The sequence below is a fragment of the Molothrus aeneus genome, chromosome 10 (assembly GCF_037042795.1).
Source record: "Molothrus aeneus isolate 106 chromosome 10, BPBGC_Maene_1.0, whole genome shotgun sequence".
Lineage (NCBI taxonomy): Eukaryota > Metazoa > Chordata > Aves > Passeriformes > Icteridae > Molothrus > Molothrus aeneus.
This window is the reverse complement of record NC_089655.1, coordinates 1091071-1105180: the sequence shown is the minus strand read 5'-3', so window position 1 is coordinate 1105180 and position 14110 is coordinate 1091071.

Sequence of the window (14110 nt, the reverse complement as noted above, 5' to 3'; positions counted from 1 at the left end):
AAAGCTGAGTTTCTATTAATTTTGAGCCCTTGCCAGTGTAATTCTGTCACCTAAGAAAACCTAACTTTCAGAAACCTGGCTTTGCATAAAGAAGTTATGCAAAGAGCACCTTTGCAAAAACCCAAATTGGGAGTTTATTAACCACAGGAATTATGAGTTATTGTTGCATTTTCATGTAATCTCAAACTTGTGAGGTTTCCAAGGAACTGGGTAAGTGTCTTTGGGTACATACCTTTAGCTCAGCTCAAAAGTAAAATCACAGCTGCAGTTGTGGAGGATGAGAGCTGAAGGATGGCTTCCAGAGACCAGGCAGCTGCACTTTGCTTTTGTTCAGTTCCCAGTTAGGAACACACAAGTGGCCAAGAGCAAAGAGCAACAAAGAGAGCAGTCCATAAAGGTGGAGAGGACGGTGTCCTTCTCACCAGCCTTGAGAAGTTGCAAAAGCCCCATTTGGAGACAAACTTTCCATGGAAACTGCTGCTGTGAATAGAGCAGATGACTCTTCTGTTTCTTGAGGATGTGTATCTGTACTAAGCAGGGGTAAATCAAACTGCAGGGGTGCTGGCCTTACTTGTTCAGTTGGATTAATGTAGATCTGGTCTGTGGGTATGGTTCCCCAGAGCCAAAAATAGTTCCTGGCAGGCCTCATTCCAGAGGGATGGGAGCAGGAAGATGCCATGAGCCTCCTCCAGGGGTGCCAGCTCACTGACAGCCCGGTGGGGCAAAGCAGGGCTGAGTTCAGAGCATGTCACCTCTTGTACCATGCCAAGTGATGAGTCTGTGTCTAAGCAGTTTCCTCTGACTCATCACTGCTTTTTGTTGTAGGCTAAAGATAGTCCTTCATATAGAAGCTCAATTTGGAGATAAAAAGTTGTTTGCCTTTCTCTCTGGTTGCTTTTTAGCTTCTGCTGTTCATCTCCTAGCAGTTGTCACCAGCTGCTAGTTTCTCTCCTCTCCCATCCTTATCACTTTCCTCCTTGCCTTCTGAAGGGTTCACCTGGGAGGAACTCCCTCCATTTCCCAGTGCTGATTACACAGTGCTACTCACTGCCAAACACACCACATGAAACCTACTTGAAAATTACCATGGAGCAACCCCTCTGCATGTAAACATGAGGTACAAATGTGGGATTTTCTCTTTTAGCATTAAATCTTCCATTAATCATAGGTCTTCCTATGAAGAATCCTTGGTTCAGAGGCTCTGTTGTTTGACTGGAAATTGCATGATGAAACTCCTGAAGGGCAGTTCCTGTGATTCAGGGCTCTGTGCAGGAGTGATTGAGAGGCAGAGGCTTTGGGGACAGCATTTGTGGGCTCCATGCATTTGTGTGGTGTTTGTAAGGAATGGGTGGCTGTGCATATGGAATGTGGATAAAGCTGCTTAAAGGCCATGGGCAGGACACAGCTTTAGATGTTCAGGTTTCAGAGAAGCCACAGAAATCTGTAGTAGCAAAAAATATGGTTTAGTGTGCCTTTCAATAAATCAGTAGCAGCAAGAATGTAGAGGCATTTTTAAAAGTAATGTTTGCCAGAAAGATGCACTCCAAACCTTCCACATTTGTGTTCAGGATTGAATTATATATCTGAGGTTTCTTAAAACTATTTCTGTCTGACAACAACCATTGTGTCTGAAGATCCTTTAAAAAATCTGTCTTATGCAGTAAGGGTAAGTCACTATTCTGGTAGAAGAGAAACTAAGTTGTAATAAATGCACTCAAACTCATTTTTCAATGATGCTTTCAAAATTAGAAGCTGCATTTTGCATTGCAGACTTCAACCTTAAAAGTCTAAAATACAAGGACTTTACAAAAAAAAAAAACAACTAAGGAGAGCTAACAAAGACTCATCAAGAATCTTTTGAAAAGGAGAAGTTATTTCCATTTCTTTTTTTTTTGACAGGGATTCAAATGTTAGCATCCACATTGGGATAAAATGCTTTTGAAGAGATTGAGGAGTAGCTGTAGTGCCAAAATATTAATATTTCTGTAAAAAATGCTTAAGTAAACATATACTTAATATTGATTTAAGTATATACTGATTTAAGTAAATTTCTGAAAGTGAATATGTCTAAAAGTATGCTGTGGCATGATTTATAAAGTTCATGCTGTGTTTGGTTAGCATTGTGGATTCATTGTGGTAATTCACCTTGGATTACTATACAAGGGCTATAAATAAGATGTGCTTCCCTCAATCAGCTGTCCTGATTAATTATTAGTAGGGCAGTAATTGATTTGGCAATGTTTCCTGTTATTGCTGACTACTACCCAGTTTTCCTTGTGTTTGCATTGTTGAGGCTTAAAATTTGTATGACACAACTAGATGCCAGGTCAGCACATGCTTTCAGTCTGCCTTTATAAAGTTGTGCCAGGCTTCCCTTGCTTTTATAGGAAAGAAAAGAAATAATAGTTACATGGTTACTCACTGGGCTGGGAAGGTTCTCACACTCCTGTTTCTCAAGGGCTTTTTTCCCAAGGAGACACAACTTATAGCACAGTCCTGTCTTGCAATACTGAATTTGGTGGAGTTTTTAAGGCTGCTTGAGAAAGGTAATTTTGTTCAGCTCTCAGTCTGTGAGGGTCCAATTGTCTCCTCTTCCTGTGCCATGCCCTCCCCAGCAGCAGGAAACATTTCAGCACTTACCAATGGATCCACTAAGTTTTCTGCAAAACACAATCCTGACTTTAATCTTCTCAATACTCTGGAAGCAGAGATGTTCTTGAAGCCTTTCTAACCTTTGCCCCAGCCAGAGAAGTCAACCAGGTCCTCAAGAGTGGTGATTGAAGGAGTGAGCCTTAATCCCTGGGCTTCTCTTGCACAATGGCATTGTTAGCCATGAAGAGGGAAAAGAAAGGTATCGGTCTCTGATCACTTAGGAGACACAAATCCCCATGTACACATCAGTCATCGGCCTTTTCCTGAAAACTGCCCCTGGCCTCTGACTTCTCCTGGTTTGGGAATAAAAGGAATGTACTTGGATCTGGTGCTCTACAGGAAATGTGTTTCATCTCTCCAACTGTTGGCTTGGGGCACAGCTAAGATTTTTTTTTTTCCCTCAAATGAAAAGAATGACCCCATACATTTCAGATATGTGAAACTTCTGATACCAGACTTTTGAGAAGAAATGTTACAGGGTACATGTCATATCTTCTTTTCTTCTGTGAGTTCTAGCAAGAACTTTACAGCCAAGGACTCGTTCAAAAATCCAACATCGGTGGAAATGAACTCTTTCAAGTTTCAGTTTTATCTTAATTCCTCATGCTTGTTTTACACCATATTAGATAAAGCTGACAGCACAAATTCTGCAGTTATATCTTAGATAAGGTGAGAGTCCAATGTACACTTGACCACACTGTTCTCAGAATCAGCCCTGCACTAGGGACCAGCTGGGTTCAAGTGGCTGCTGATCTTGCCATCAATCTGGTTAATTTTTATATTAATTTCTATATGAATATAATTCTATTTTTGGGTTTAACTTTTGTCTTGCACACTACAACCTAGAGAACATCTCCTAGCTATATACCTTACCCTCTCCCTCTTTTTTAATTTTTCTCATTCTCTTTTTCTTTCTCTCTCTTTTGACAATGCGAGATTTTTTTTTCCTAGGGAAACATTTAATACAATTTTTGGCCTGTAGAGAGTGAAAGCAATACTTTTTTTTCTGTTTTCTATAATGGGACACCCAATAAGGCTGAACAGTGAAGCTCTTTTGTCTTTACCTAATGAAAAAAACCAAACAGGAAGATCTTCAGGTTTGCCCTCAAACCATTACCATTCATCAAAATACCAGTACAAGCACATCTAAAATATTCCCCTTCTATGAGCAGTTTTTGGCACTTGACTGTTAAAATCTTATCCCTTAATATTCCAATATTGCAGCCCTACTACAGCTGCTCTGAGGGCAGCTACCATTCCTTCATGGTCAAGGTTTTTTCCGGCTTCTTGACACCTAAAGTAATATAGGAGAAATATGTACAATGGAGGAAAGAGACAAGGATATTCAGGAGATCCTCAGAGCACATCCAGGAATGGTTATGTCTTTAAAAAAGTAATTCTATTTCTGTTATCCTCTTATTTCAAAGGGCAGTGAATACCAATGGATTTGCACTCGCCCTGTGTTTGTGTTACAGATAGAGGCATTATGGCATAACATGTGGCAAGCCAAGGTAATGCTGGAAATCTGGCCAAGTCCAGCTGAATTTGTGTTCTTTAAATTGCCTTGGGTCCCAGAGGAGAGGTTAAATTAGAACATTGTTTATCTCAGCTTGGTACAGAGAGTGGAGCAGTGAAGCAGACAGAGCATTCTGCTTTGGAAATAAGCCATATATTCCAGTGACTAATGAAAACCAAAGAGAGCAGGGGTAAAAGTAGCAATTAGGACATGAGAAAATGTGTGGTTTGTTTCAGAGTGTGAGGCTTCACTTGTACCTAGTTCAGTGCTGCAAGCTTGGTGCAAATGTCACTGTACAGTAACAAACCTGAACATTTGCTTTACCTGAATTTGTGATCATATTTCTAGCACCATACACATTTCAATTGAACACCTCCTTAAAATTGTGCAAGGATCCTTGGTAAAAGCAGGCCTCAAGCAATTTCCTCACAGTTCTTTTTTGGTTTTGTACAAGTAAAAGAAGGGTCTTCTCCTAGCCCAGGAGGTGTTTCAGCAGTGCCCAGCACTGCAGACTCGCACTTCTTGTAAGGTGTGCTCACTTCAGAAACTGAGGAGCTCCTGATGAGTAATGAGCAGGATTTTCTCAAAGCTTCTAGGCAGGACTGTTGGAGCCACATTCTGCCTGCCTCATCAAAGAGCCTTTCTAGTGAGCAGCATGCTCCTGGTGATAGCTCAGTGAAACCCAGCTGGTGGCTGAGGAGTGCTTCTCTGGGGCACTCATTTGCATCCAGTTTGCCATGCTGTCTGTCTCTCTGAGGTGTCTAATGAGCACTTAGCACACTGGGCCCAGCAGCCACTGAAGAACTGGGACAATAATCTTCTTTATCAAGGAGGTAGGTAGAAATAGAATTAATAAACTCCTCCTCAGCAGTAATTAGTGTTATCAGCTCTCATGCTGCCTGGGCCTGATCCATGATTTGCTTGCTGTCAGCAAGGGGCAGGAGGAAGGTGCATTGCATGGGAAGGGTGGCTCCTGTCCCCTTTGTCTGATGCAGTGACACCAGACCGAATTACTGCATTAGGTTAATAAGTCATTTAACAGATACAGATCTTCATGGGAATGTAACATTCCTGGGAGCCAGCTCCATGTATTTACAGCCTTAAAACTGAAGGAATTCTTGCAATTACAAAATAGGTGAGGCAGGTTTCCAGTGCAGACTGTTGAATTGCTATGGTGCTGTAGCAGCTCCTGCATTTATAGCAAGGTAGGCATTTCTGAACTGTAACCAACAGAACTGATCTCCTCTTGTGCTGTGCTTGGTTGCCAGCTGGGGTGAAACTATGACAGCTGTGAATGTGGGAATTGTTCTTTCCAGGAGGTTTAGATCATTAATATTAAATGCTTTGATATCTTACAAGAAAATCTTTATGGGACTGCAGTAACAGTCACGTTCTTAGCGTTACTGCTCCTCTAGTGAATATCACAATCATTTTGTGATGAAAACAATTTTGTGATAAAAAATTAATATTGCAAAAAAAATTAACAAGAGCACATTTGGAGAAGGCTGCCATTGTACCTGGATCCAAATAAACACTGGGATGTGGAATAAACAAACACCTGTCAGGCTCACAGAGACCAACTCTATAGTTTGCATTTTGCCAATTCCTTGTATTGGTGACTTCAGCTCACTAGGGACAAAGTTCAGCTCCTCCTGAAAACAGTGGGTTTAAAAAGGGAGGTTCTGACAAGATCTAGAGTGATATATGAGTACGTATAGAGAGTTCTATGTATATTTCTAATTTAAAAACATAAATTGTGCATCTCAGCAAAGCAGGACTTGTTCTTCAAGAATGCTGGGCATTGGAAACAATCTACAATTGCTTTGAGTTTGTCTGTTTTTTGGGCTAATCTGAGCTTTCTTGGCTTTAAGTCATTGGGTTTTCTGGTTTATATTCCAATACCACTGAGGTTTCACAGTTTACACCTGATTGAGGGCCTGTCTGAAGGAAACCTGCTGGTAGATGTGTGTCATGGCTGGCTTGGGTAACCCAACTCCTCTGTACCTGATTAAACCTGAAAGGACTGGATAAATGTTGCATTCTCAAAGTCTGGCAAGTACTTCACTCCTTGACTGTTGAATTCAGAAAGGCAATAAATGGGAAAAGCAGACAGTGAAAAATTAGTCTGTGCCATGAGCAGAGGAGTTACATACCTCAGAGATATTTCTTTATACTATTTAAAATGAAGAAAACCTTGATATTAGTCTGTAGATTCTGTGTCATCCTGTCACCACAGAGACTGCAGTGCTTCTCAGAGAATGAAGTACTTTGGAAGGAGAGATCTGCTTACTGAGAACCTTGGAATGAGCATCTCTGAAAATCAACAGCTCTATTTCTGAAGGCTTAAATCTGTCACAGGGGAATATTTGTAATAATTTTGGTATGGAATCCAAGAGAAGCCTTATGCATTTTTCCACATCCCACAAATACAAGGGAGCTTTTTTCAAGCTGTGAAAGCAGCCAATACAGAAGCAAACTTTGGGCTGGGCAGAGCTTTTTTTGGTGCTCTCAAAGTACTTGGCCTTGAAGTTGCACTGATAGAAAAAGTTTATCTAATTGTAGATCCTGGTATAAGTTGATACAACAGGCTGCCCAGCTCTCTGCCATCTGGAATGTTACTGGGAGACACAATAAACTGCAGGGTAGTAATTCTTTCAGCTAATGTCCAATAAAGAGGGAATTTGGCCTCATGGCAAATCAGACTCTTAATTTTAGTCTGAGACTTCTTGACTGAGAAAGCTCTGTTGCTATTACAAGTCACATGGAATCCTAACACTATTTACAGCAATGATCTTTTTCATTCCTGAGCAGGAATACATAATATCAACAGGGTTGGTTGGGAATGGATCATAAGGGCAATGATCTTGCAAATACTACTCATGTGCTGTGTCTTGGGACAAAACCCCAGGAGAGCAGCATCCCTTTCTCCATTGCTCTGAAATGTGCATGAGTACTGGCTGGATGTGATGGCATTTGGTACCAAATCTGTCTTCCCTGAGGCTACCCAACACTGGGAGCAGAGGCACAGAGACATTTCTTAAAATAATAGGCTTAGCTGATGTGAAACCCATATTCTGGCTTCTATAATGATTGAGTAGCTAATGCAGCAAGCTAAGATGGGAAATGGCTCAGAGCCTGTCCTGCAGAAGACAAAAAGCCAGGAGAATGTGGTCAGGATTGTTTCAGTGGTGCATTGCTAAGCCATTGAGATCCAAATGTCCTTTGGTTGTTGGCAAAGGGAAGAGCATTCTCCAGAGCCAAACTGCTTGAAGGACAGGCTTCTGCAGTGCATGAAATACCTGGGGTTACTTGGCCAGAACTGGAGAAATGCTGCTAACACTACTACCAGCCTGTGGAAATGTGCAATTTATAACCAAGGGGACTGCACATACATCCTGTGACAACTCCAAATGAAACGGCATTTCAGTCCACCTCCCAAAAGTAATTGGGTGAAATGGGGAAAGCGGATGAAATAAAGAGGAAGATGAAAGAGGATAAAATGAAATCAATTAAAAAATAAGTGCAGATTTTTTAGTGAAATGTGCTGTGATAAAAAAATCCATGTGGAAATTTTCATGCCCAGCAGGTCCTGTGATGTACAAGCTAGTGCAGGATTTTCAGCCAATGTGACAGCCAGTCTGTATGACTTGCCCTTGCCTGATCATGTTATAGTCATGAGCCTTGTTTAGTATGGTCAGACCCCATAGAGCTGGAAATCTTTAAAAGGAAAAGTGTTGTTCTTCAATTTTCTTTCACAAACCTATAAAATCCTAGCACCTTATTTCCAGGGAGGGCAAAAAAAGAGCTGTGTCCTTGGTCGTAATCAGTGTCAGCAGAGCTGAGTGTTTCTGGTTCCTCTAGTCCAAGTGTGATGTCTCCTAGTGGGTGAGCAAGTGTGGAGTCACTCTTGGAAAAGGAACAGAACTGGGTCAGCAATGACAGAAAATACCTCTTTATGCAGGGCAGCTGTAATTAGTGTTGAAAACTTCATGTTCAGTCACACCAGTGCAGGGCAAAGTAATGGTTACAGAAAGAAACTTGATAAAATACCATGTTTGTCATTCAAGATAGGTTTTTTCCTTCTTTGTAATGTGTTTGTTTATATTGCCAAGTCAACAGAGGTCAGGGTATGATGGAAAGCAGGAATATCTCATCTGCTTGCTTGGGTTTGTCATGTGGCATCCTGGTTTGTAGATGAGAAGTATGAGAGAGGCAGCAGTGCAGTGTTTCTAATCTTACCCAAAGCTTTTTGCATGTGCCTGTCCCATCAGGATTGTTACCCTGCAGAGGCATGAGGTGGTTTAGCCATGCTTTAACAGTGAGGTCAGAGTAACTGAGGCTGAGGATGAACCCAGCCCTTTGTACTTGGTCAGTGCTGTACTGTCCATGAGCCCCAGTGTCCCAATGTCAGTGCCATCCCTCCTGGCTCCCAGAGCTGCTCCTGCCACTGGGAGTATTAGCAGTGACAGCCTCTGGGAACTGGGGGCACTGCTAGCCCTTGTTTCACTGGGGTTGATCACATCACCAGGATGTCCTGGGATTTGGAGTCAGACCCAGGTCAGATGGCACATGACCCACTACAGTGCAGCGAGGGAGAGCTCTTGGTTTGAGGAGCTCATGTAGTTCACACAAGGTCACTCTGCAATGTCTTTATTTCCTCTTAACCCCTGTTACTTTACTTTCCATGGTTCACAGTAAAAAGTTTTGCATATTCATTTTTATAGGCAAGTTTTCCAAAAGGGGCACCAAGATTCAGGTCTCCATGATTAAAAATCTGTCCTTAAATTTTATAAAGAAAGTTGCTTTTTGACATCATCCTATTTGAACTTGTTTTCTCCTTTGTGAAGTTAGAAAAAAGCAGCTGCAGTGGACAGATGGATCTATAGTGTGTTCCATTTAGCTCAATATCCTGTCCAGGAACAGGTATAAAATTATGGCAAACATATTGTGAAACTTCTCCTGAGCATTCTGTCTGCTCCTCTTCAGTCAGAGAGGCCTTCTAAGTAGGGTTGTTATTAAATGCAGGCCTGGCTGTCAGGAGCTGGGCTGGCAGTAGCTTTGGATTGCCTTTGGACTGGAATGTTTGTTTTCAGAAGCAGAGCTGGGGGAAGGCAGTTGGGTTGGTGAGCTGCTGAAGAAAGAGGCAGGGGATGCTGAATCCATAAGTTCCTATCCTGGCTTTGTCAAAAGCAGATTCCATGGTGTCTCTGAGCTCCTTTTCTCTGTGTGAAAAGGGGAGTACTGATCTAGGGTGGAAAGAAGCATGGTGTGAAGATGCTTGATATGTTAAAGATTGTCTTGTTCAGTCCAGAAATAGATCTGTAACAGTAGGATTCAGAGTCCATCCCCTCTGCCTCCCCTCTACAGGATTATTCTTCTAGGTAATCTAATTTTTTAGGAAAGGAACCTTGTCTTCATATTCCTCCAATGGGCATGAACAGCAGTTTCCACTGAAAGAAAATCCTTAAAAATGTTGTTGAAACTTCACAATACTATTATTAATAGTATATTATTACTATTAATGTACTATTAATAATATAATATCTAATACTAATATTAATATACCATTAACATTATTGTTATTATTATAGAATACTAGTATTATCTAATCATATCGGTGTATTTCACGGATAGTTTTCTCCAGCTCTAATAAAGAGCTGTTATTAAGAGTTCTACTTCACAGCATTTCAGACAAAAATCTTGTGAATACAACACAACTGTACACTGGAGAGCTCTGAGCAAAGCCATTAAGGCACTCTGGTATTTTCCATTTTTAGCTTTTTGGGATGTTTACCTTCATCTCCTTTTTTCATTTAGCTTCCTACTTTCAAGTCAGCTGGCCCCATAAAAATAGAGGACACTGAGAATTCTGAGTGGCAGAAAGTTATGCCCATAGGGTAATGTTTGGAGTTCTCTTATGAAAATAACCAAAATCTGTGTAATTACAGAATCACAAAACAAGCTGTGTTTAAAGGGACCCTCAAGGGTCATTGGGTCCAACTCGTGGCCCTGCATAGCACCATCCCCCAGCCACAATTAATCTCTGTACAGTAAATCTTATTGCTAAAAATGGGTCTGAGACTCTCCAGATTAATTTGAACTTAAATCCTCCTTTAATAAATTGCTGGGACTATACTTTTTAAACCTCTTAAAGTTCAAGTCTTTAAAAAATGCAAAAGGTTTTAAGTATTTCAGCATTCCACCTCCACCTAAGCTTGTTGTGTGACCTAGACTTTACCGGAAAATCTAGTATGTTCCTGCTAAGGGGCATGGTGAGGCAGTGGGCAGGTATAAGTATATTTGTAAGCTTCTCCAGTGTTGCTCAGGAATAATTTTTTAGCCAAATAATTTCTTTTATGTTGCCATTATTACAAAATTGATCAGTGCTCCTGACTCAACTAATGGAATTGGCTGGTTCATTGAGAAAGGGTATCTTAAAAATGTGATCAGCTTGGTCTGTGTAGGGATTTGCTGCAGAAAACCATTTATTCTCCCTGATTGCAGAATGGGGTGCACAGACCCCTCCGGTCTCTGGCTGGGATACACCAGACACCCACAAAAATATGAAAAAAGCCTAAAGGAATTTTTAGTACCACACATATTCACAAACATGCAGAGCATCAAAGCCATCTTCTTTCTCATCATCTTTCCTGTAACACATACTTACAAGCTGCAGTGTTTCCAGTTGTACCTCCTGTGTGATTTCTGAAAAAAGCTGCAAAATTTCGGCAGCTGCAGACTCCATCCTGAGAAAGAATTGGTCATACAAAGGTGCTCCTAGGGTTGTGCTGCTCTTCCACACTGTGGGTCTGCTGTCTGTCATTGCTGCTCTGGTCCTGCACACTCCCCACACATGTCCTGGTGACATGAGGGATTGTTTTGCTGTGGACACTGTGCTGTTAATTATTGCAAGTAATGTGTGTAAAACCATTATATATAAACCATTTATATATTATATAAACCAATACTGGGGTATGTGTTTGATTTCCAGTAAATATTTGACGAGCTTTAGTTTTAGGGCATTCAGCAAACATTCCTAGCAGGGGAGACAGACTTTCCATATCATCTTCTTATTTCCTTCCCATTTAATTTTCTCTTTTACTCACCTGCCCCTACCCTTGTTGCCTGCATGGGAGGAGCACTGTATTTCCTGCCCTGCCAGACAGCCTGGGCTGGAAGGCAGGAGCCTTTTGGGTGGCAAGTTCAGAGGCAGTGGGAATACCATTGGAACTTACACAGCTGTGGCATTGAAGACTGGGGAGCTCCCATTGCATCTTGCTGGCAGTTTTCAGTCCTGGAGCTGTGAGATCTCTCAGGTTCCCCATGCCAGTGGCTGATGGTGAGATTTGGCTGATGCAGATGACTGAAACCTGAAGGTTCTCTGAGAACTGTTCTTTCACTTTGGATGTGAAAGCTCAGAGGATTTTTTACACCTTGATTTCAGCTACCTCCTTTGAAGAAAAAATGAAGAAGATTTCAGGGCACATTAAGCCCACACAGAGTGTGGTTTCACAGAGGTTCCAGTTCAGGCAGAGGGAACAAATGCCAGGTGAAACTCTCACAACCTTTGCTTCAGCACTGCAAGAATTGGCATCAGCCTGTGCTTTTGGCTGCTGGCAGGAAGAGCAGATCCTGCATCAGCTGATTGACAAAGCAGCAGACCAGAGAATTCAGGAGCAGCTCTTGATGGAACTTGATACCTTGACTCTGGCCCAGGCAGTGGAGATGGGATCACAGATGGAGAGAGTGTTGCAGAAAAATTGCCCTGGGTTTATTGCAGTTCTGACAAAGCAGTGGGAGAACTTCAGCAGCACTAGTAAAATTTGGAAGATAAGAAACTTTAATTGCTGTAATCAGTGGTACTGCTGGAGACAGAGAAAACCTCTTGCCCTCACAACAAAATATGATCAGGAGAAGCAAAATCACTTCATCCCATTTTGTCACAGCCCAATGCCATCTGCAGCAGTTGTGAGGAGACAGCACCTGGGCTGGCAAGTGAGATGTCCTGCCACTACAAAAACAACCCCCAGGAGAGTCAGGAATATGCAGGTAGGCTGCTGGTTGCAAAGGGCTGGGACAGAGGGACAGAAAACTCTACATGGGCACCTGGGAGCTGGCCATTCAAACTGTGGGTCTGCTGTCTGTGCAGATCCCAACTCTCAGCTAAGTTGCAGTCCTCCAGGTGGTACTGCAGTACTTGAACACTTTTACATGCTTGACTTCTGCTTTTCTCTTTTGCAAGACTTACGTCTTGCATGAAGGCTTTTGGTGATGTGTTAACAATTGGAAGAGCAGTGTCTGCACTGGCTTCGGTGTATTGATGTGATGGCTGGAGGCTTCTGCTAAAGGACCTGGCAGAGAAGTGATGTTATAAATGAAGTTTTTAGATTGGTACTAAAGGAGGCTCTCCACTGCCTGAAGAAAATCTTCTTAACTCTTTATAACACGTAGGAATAGAACTCGCTTCTGTAAGAGCTTAGATTTGTAGAAATCTCCATTGCTCCATAGTCATTGTGCTTTGAACTGGTTGTGTAATGGAGCATCAGATTTATACAGATATCTGTAAGTAAAGACCATAAAGACTGATATATAAGAAGGGGACAGGCCAGTGGGCATCATAGAGTTGTATCTATATCTGAGGTACCTGTCAAATAAGATTGAGTCCAAAGAAGTTCTGCTGTAACATCTCTCTCTCTATGGTATTCTGCTCTATTCTAGCCTAAACTTCCTACTTCTATATAGTGGCAGAGGAAAGCAAGATCAGTTCCTATTTCTCTTTTTTCCTTTTAAAAGTTATTTTATTTTTTTATGTGTGTGTGCTTGGCTTGGTTGGTTGGTTTTCTTTCTTTTTCATTAAAGAAATGATTTCATCATCTTTGGTTCTGATAATCACCCTCTATTTGATCTCTCTTTGGTAGATCAGTGGAACTAACCATTTGTGTAAGATAATGTAACAGGGTTAGGAAGAAAGGAAACAATGATAAGGAAACTTGATAGAGCCAGATCAAATAAAAGGACAAAGGTGAGCAGAAATGATAGTAAAATAAGAGAATAAAAAGCACATTTGATGTAGAATTAGGCTCTTTTCAAACGAGGTGATCATCTCTGGGCTGCACAGGAGCAAGCTGAAGTAGCTCCTCTCTAAAAGACTAAGAGGAAATATTTGTGAATGGTTTGAAGACATTTCTCCCAGTGCTTCTTACTTTGTCCTTGCTGAAATCTTCCAGGAGCTGAACAGACAAACTGCATCCCCTCACAGCTGCCCTGCCTTCCCCAAGGCAATTATTTGTGATTAGCTACCATAATGTAATTAAATGTTTAGATTGTCCTGAACAATCGAATATTGTACCTATAATGCCTGTTATTAGTGCTATTCCTGACAGGTAATGAAAACATTATTGAGGCTAAAAATGTCTGGTACTCTTTGTGTATTCAGCATTGAAGCAGTGAAAAGGCTGACTGAAGGGAAATGAGCTGTAGTGAGAAGTACTCCGACCTGAGGCAGTGCCAGCAGGATCTTCAAAGACTTGAAAATGTATGATTTGCATCTTTTTGTTTCCTTTTAAATGTCACTTGATCTTTGTGGTTAAGAGCAAAGCTGAGCTCTGTTTTGTTAACCAAAGTTTGCAGCTTTTTGGATGTTCATGCAGGTCTGTGTGCCATTTTTCTTGAAGTGACCTTAAGAGAGTATGAAATGAGACACAACTCCTGCAAGATTTTTTTTCTGATCTTGTGATGGTGTTAAGCCAGTGCTGTGCCAAGCAAAATCATTAGGTAGGAGGCTATAGTTACTGTATTCCTGATTCTATGGTGCTGAAAGCTGGGTTTTGGCTTAAATGGTATATTTCTCTGATCTGATAAGCTTTCAGATCTTTCTGTGCATTCAGGTTGGCCCTGGCTAGGTGAAGAATTGTGGTGTGGATTAAGTGACTGGATCTTTCT